Source organism: Nelumbo lutea, chromosome 6 (assembly GCF_056320005.1).
Source record: "Nelumbo lutea isolate HS-2025 chromosome 6, American lotus-T2T, whole genome shotgun sequence".
Lineage (NCBI taxonomy): Eukaryota > Viridiplantae > Streptophyta > Magnoliopsida > Proteales > Nelumbonaceae > Nelumbo > Nelumbo lutea.
This window is the reverse complement of record NC_142689.1, coordinates 54,255,040-54,261,036: the sequence shown is the minus strand read 5'-3', so window position 1 is coordinate 54,261,036 and position 5,997 is coordinate 54,255,040. Positions and strand designations below refer to the sequence as shown.

At 37.1% G+C, this 5,997-nt stretch overlaps 1 non-coding gene across 1 annotated transcript; it reads left to right on the top strand.

Annotated features, from left to right (window-relative positions):
- The first annotated feature begins 4,834 nt into the window (after positions 1–4,834).
- LOC148848937 (small nucleolar RNA R71) lies at positions 4,835–4,941 on the top strand. The gene has a single exon (XR_016101658.1). It is a non-coding gene; the product is annotated as a small nucleolar RNA R71 (small nucleolar RNA).
- The last annotated feature ends 1,056 nt before the right edge of the window (positions 4,942–5,997 follow it).

Genomic DNA, 5,997 nt, shown 5'->3' with positions numbered 1-5,997 from the left:
TATGGCTTTGAGAGTCCTACTGGCATAGTATATTGGTCGTTCATCTCCTTCATCTTCTTGCACTAACATGCATCCTATTGCATCTAAGCCTGACCCTATATACAACCTAAATCCTTGGTCACTCTTGGGAGGTGACATTGTTGGAGCTAGGGATAGATCATTTCTCAACTGCTTGATAGCTATAAATATAACCCTAGCAAGTGCACTAGTTATCAAGTAGTATAAAAATATCATTCTCACGAGGATTTAACAAAATAAGTATTAGAACTACAACCTTCCTTAATTATTTGGACGATCAAATTTCAGATTTGAAGATAAAAAGTAATGAAAAGCATAAAAAAGGAAAACAAGAGCAGAAGTAACAATGCTGAAGTATGTAATGATTGGTTGAATTCTCTAGGGCTTTCAGTCCACCTAACCATTCCAATGAATACTAATGGATGAAATTATCTAAGATAATTTGTCATTCCCATAGGTTGAAGTCTTTCCAATTTTATTTAATATTCTCTCTCGAGATATACTAAAACCACTTCTATCAGGTAACCCCTCGATCTCTCGACTAGAGTTCTCAAGATAGAAGTGCATTAAGTCCAAGGAAAAACTATTATATTCAGATGAATCATGTGTATATACCCCTATATACCATTCAATTCACACCATGAATTATGTGGTCAGTTATGTGAATTCCTCTCTCGATTCATTCACATACGCCCGATCAATTAAGAGATGATCACTCTTAATAGCATTAAGCAAGATAATTCATAAACTATATGAAAATCATGATCTTGAATAAATCAGAATAAAAATATATTCATTGATATGATTAGGCTTTCCACAACCCTACCTATAGATAAATTAGTTCGTACTAGCAGAAATAAAACAAACAAGAGGAAAGAAAGAACTCATGGTTTCGCCCTTGGAGTTGAGATCTCCTCTTCTCCTTGCCGCCACTTCCTTCTTGCAGACTTCTTTCTTGATAGCTGGATTGCTCCTCAGCTTCTTGATGCCTCTCTAATCTGCCCCCTACCCCTTTATATAGCTTATGGGGAGGGGGTGGTCTCCTACTCTTTCTTGAAGTTAATCTCTCAAAAATAAAAAGTCCTAGTCTAATCCTACTCTTATCTCTTTATTTAATGAACTCAATCTCTTTATCTTTATGGGATTACATCATAAATTTAGATCTGATAAGACTCTTCTCAGTTTCTTGTTCTTGGATTCGTATTAGATCTCCTCTACGAATTGAGTTGTTGCCAGGCTTTTCTGCAAGTTGGGCTTAAGCTGCGGATTGGGCCTTCCTACGAATTTGCCCCAACTTTTGGCCCGGATTTGACTTCGATGCATGCCGAATTTGCGAAAGCCCAAAACATGAAAGTTTTGGAATTTTCTCTTTTCTATTCAGTGGGTCTTGAATCAGCCCAATCGGAGTTAGGATACGTGAGTTAGGCCCAGATTACTGAATAGGGCCGAAACTATGAAAAATCATCCGATTTGCCTTCCTTTGCTCCTGATGCCTTCTTTCATGCCCTTAACCAAGTTTTGGAATTTTCTCTTTTCTATTCAGTGGGTCTTGAATCAGCCCAATCGGAGTTAGGATACGTGAGTTAGGCCCAGATTACTGAATAGGGCCGAAACTATGAAAAATCATCCGATTTGCCTTCCTTTGCTCCTGATGCCTTCTTTCATGCCCTTAACCAAAATACAAGAAATATGAGTCCAATTAAGTACTAATTAAGTATGCAAGACAGAATATTTGGGGATCAAAATGTGATAAATTCTACTCTCATCAAATCCCCCCACACTTAAACCTTGCCCGTCCTCGGGCAAGACAAAACCCAAAACAAAATTAAAATAGGAACAAGCTTACTAAATTTTTTTTTTTGGATAAATCTCAACAGGGTATTTATCCTCTTGCATGCCTTGATCCAGGTTTAATGATCCTTCCATTCATCCACTTCTTTTTCCTCTTTAACTTGTCAAAGAATAATCTCTAATCACCAATCCTCATGCTCCCAAGTCGAATTAACAATCACGGGGAGCAAGCATTTCATCGCGTGAACATTTTAGGACTAAAGTAAGCATTCATTGCTTTAACAGATTCAAACTGCTAATTGCCCTTAAAAAACAAAGAATGTTATCTTACTTATGCATCACACCTCCACCACTTATCATGAGTTCAATGCATCAAAAGGTGAAATGGGGCTTGTGGTTCTAGGGGTGAGTGCATTTTATGCTCCATCTCACCCTTTTCTTTTGCTTTCGGTGTGAGTGCATTTTATGCTCCATTCACACTAGCTCTTTTTCTCTCAGTGTGAGTGCATTTTATGCTCCATCTCACACTAGTTCTCTTTCATTTTTTTTTTCGGTGTGAGTGCATTTTATGCTCCATCTCACACTAGTTCTCTTTTCCTTTTTTTTGGATATCATCACCATTGTCATCCCAATCCATGAACTCATTATCATGGTCTCAACATGTCTAGCAAAACAAGTTCTAGAATAATCAAATAAGGGTTGTAAAGAGATGCCTTCTATAGCCAAAAATTTCAGCTAGTCTTGCTTGCATCCTTTCCTGTCTATTCCACCTAAGCACATGATTGATGATAGTTTGAAATTATTCAAAAACAAGTTTCTAGGGAGCAGAAATTTCAAAAGGAAATGCTAAAAAGTGATGATCGAAGCATGCTAGAGTTAACCAAAAAATTATCAAATCCCTTAATCCCCCCGCACTTAAGGTATACATTGTCCTCAATGTATATGACTTTATGTAAAAGATAAAGATTTAAGGGGACTTCCCTGAATGCCTTGTTGAGATCCTGCAGATGTGAGATCAGCTGCTATATACAATTAATAAAAAAAAAAACACACTCATAAGTAACAAAAAATGAAAACAAACAAACTGAACTCAATGGGTTGCTTCCCACAAGTGCTCCTTTTAAGTCATGAGCTTGACTTTCACCTTTTTTTTCATGGCGGTTTCAAGGAGAGAATGGATCCATGGTGGATGGGTTGCTCTCCTTCAATATAATGCTTTAAATGCTTCCCATTTACCTTGAATGTATTTCCCTTACCATTATGCAGTTCAAATGCTCCATGAGGGAATACCTTAGCCACTACAAAGGGTCCACTCCACCTGGTTTTTAACTTCTGATGTTTCCCCCTCTCATCTTTCATGGGTGGATTTAAACTTGCAATAGGGGCTTGCACAATAGATGGGAGGAGTTTTGTGTGAGATGGAGGTAAACTAATATAAAATGTATTATAAGTTGTAATTTCAAAAGAGTTTAACTCAGAAGTCAAATTTCACAGTTCTGATTTCAGTACAAACTTCTGCTCTGCTTGTTGCAATTGATTAGGACTATTGTTAAGTGCAATTTGCAGCGTATCTTCTGATTTATATGTATCTACTTCATCAATGCAATCAATTGCATATATTTCATATTCAATTGTCTTGGGACATTTCATGGTTTTAAATACATTAAACACCACTTATTCACCATTGATTCTAAGAGTAAGTAGACCTTCTTTCACACCAATTAAAGAATTACCCGTAGCAAGAAAGGGTCTCCCTAGAATCAACGGCATTGTCCTATCTTCCTCCATATCCAACACAATGAAATCAGCAGGAATGATGAAATTACCAACTTTGACTAAAACATCTTCTACTATTCCCCTAGGATATTTAATGCTTCGATCAGCTAGTTGCAGGGTAATAGTTGTAGAAGTTAGTTCATGCAGTCTAAGTTAGCTTTTGGGGCAAAGTATAGAAAAACTCCCTAGATCCTTAAGCTTTTGGGACAATTTCTTTTGAAGAATGGCTGAGCACTCTTCGTTTAACTTCACCATCTCACAGTCCTCCCATTTCCTTTTGTTCGACATCACTTCCTTCAAGAATTTGGCATATTTTGGCATATGTGACAATACATGAAGAAGGGGAGGTTAATATGTATTTTTCTAAATACTTCTAAAAACTTCGTTAGCTTTCAAAATTCTTCTAGGGTAGGGGATAGGGAGTTTAATAGCATCTAAATTCAGTTTAGGTGTACTCCCTTCAGTCTCCTTTTGCAAATCGGCCATATCACCTTCCTTGTCATCCTTCTGGGTTTCGCCAAATGTTTTCCCACTTCTTAAAGCTATGGCATTTACTTATTCTCTAGGATTCTTCTCCGTGTTGCTAGGTAGCCATCCCTCTTTTCTTTTTGATAACAGATTTACAATTTGCCCCATTTGAACTTCTAAGTTTTTGATCGATGCTTCCTGTTCTAGGAATTTTGCTTCAATAGCATTGATGAACTTAGAAATCATCTCTTCCAAATTACTCTTTTTTTCTTGTGGGGGCGGCTATTGTTGGAATCCCATGGATGCCTTTTGCTGATTGTTGCTCTATGAAAAGTTTGGATGATTCCTCCACCCTGGGCTGTATGTGTTTGAGTAGGGATTGAAATTTGACCTGCCAGCATGAGAGATAAAATTAGCATTCTCATGTGAAGTAAAAGGACTACCTAATGGACAATCAGAATTAGCATGTCCTATTTGACCACAGAAATCGCATGGGAAGCTGGATGATGTATTAATGGTTGGAATATTAAAAGTATCAAGTTTCTTATTCAGATTAGCAAGTTGAGCAGATATGGCTGCAAGGGAATCGATGTGGTGTACTCCCCTCTGATTGGTCCAGTCATTGCTCCATTGGTAACTGTTCGACACCATCTCCTCTACTAGGTCATAAGCTTCCTCTAGTGTTTTTCTCATGATTGTGTCACCTGCAGCTGCATCAATAATAGATCAATTAGAGGGGTTAATGCCATTATAAAAGGTCTGAATTTGACGCCAAGTTGGTATCCCATGGTGAGGACACTTCCTAAGCATCTCCTTGAATCGTTCCCATGCTTCATACAAAGATTCCCTCTCAAATTGAGCAAAAGTAGTGATATCATTAATTAGTTTTGCTGTTTTAGAGGGTGGGAAATACTTAGCCAAAAATTTTTGGGTTAGATCATTCCAAGTGGTGATACTTCCTGTAGGGAGTGAGTTAAGCCAATCTTTAGCTCTATCACGCGATGAAAATGGAAATAATCTAAGCCTAATAGCATCATCACTAACTCCATTGTGTTTAAATGTATCACATATTTTTAGGAAGTTAACAATCTGTGCATTAGGGTCATCACTTGGCAACCCACTAAACTGAATACTTGTCTGAATCATTTGGATAATTGTAGGCTTGATTTCGAAATTATTAGCATGAATTTTGGGCTTGCAAATACTGGAAGATGCTCCATCAATGGTTGGACAGGCGTAGTCCAAGAGGGTGTGATTTGCTTCTTCAATCTCTATTGTTGGTTCACCAATTTCAACCTCCTCTCTCGCTTTAGCTTTGTTAGCCCTTTGTAATAAGGGAAGGGTCCTTTCAATTTCAGGATCAAATTTCGCTAGTCCCTCTCTTCTAGTGCGTGTCAAGCACTAGTAAATTTGAACAAAGCAAGAATTCGAACAAACTAAACAAAAGGTAAACAAAATAAAATAATAAAAACAGAAATAAAAATCCAAATTAATCAAGGTTAACAAGTTCTAATATTATTTTAGGATTAAATCCCCGGCAACGATGCCAAAAACTTGATAGCTATAAATATAACCCTAGCAGGTACGCTAGTTGTCAAGTAGTATAAAGATATCGTTCCCATGAGGATTTAAAAAAATAAGTATTAGAACAGCAACCTTCCTCAATTATTTGACAATCGAATTTCAGATTTGAAGATAAAAACTAATGAAAAGCGGAAAAAAGGAAAACAAGAGCAGAAGTAACAATGTTGAAGTATGTAACGATTGGTTTAATTTGCTAGGGCTTTCGGTCCACCTAACCATTTCAATGAATATTAATGGATGAGATTATCTAAGATAATTTGTCATTCCCATAAGTTGAAGTCTTTCCAATTTTATTTAATATTCTCTCTCGAGACATACTAAAACTACTTCTATGAGGTAACCCCTCGATCTCTCGACTAG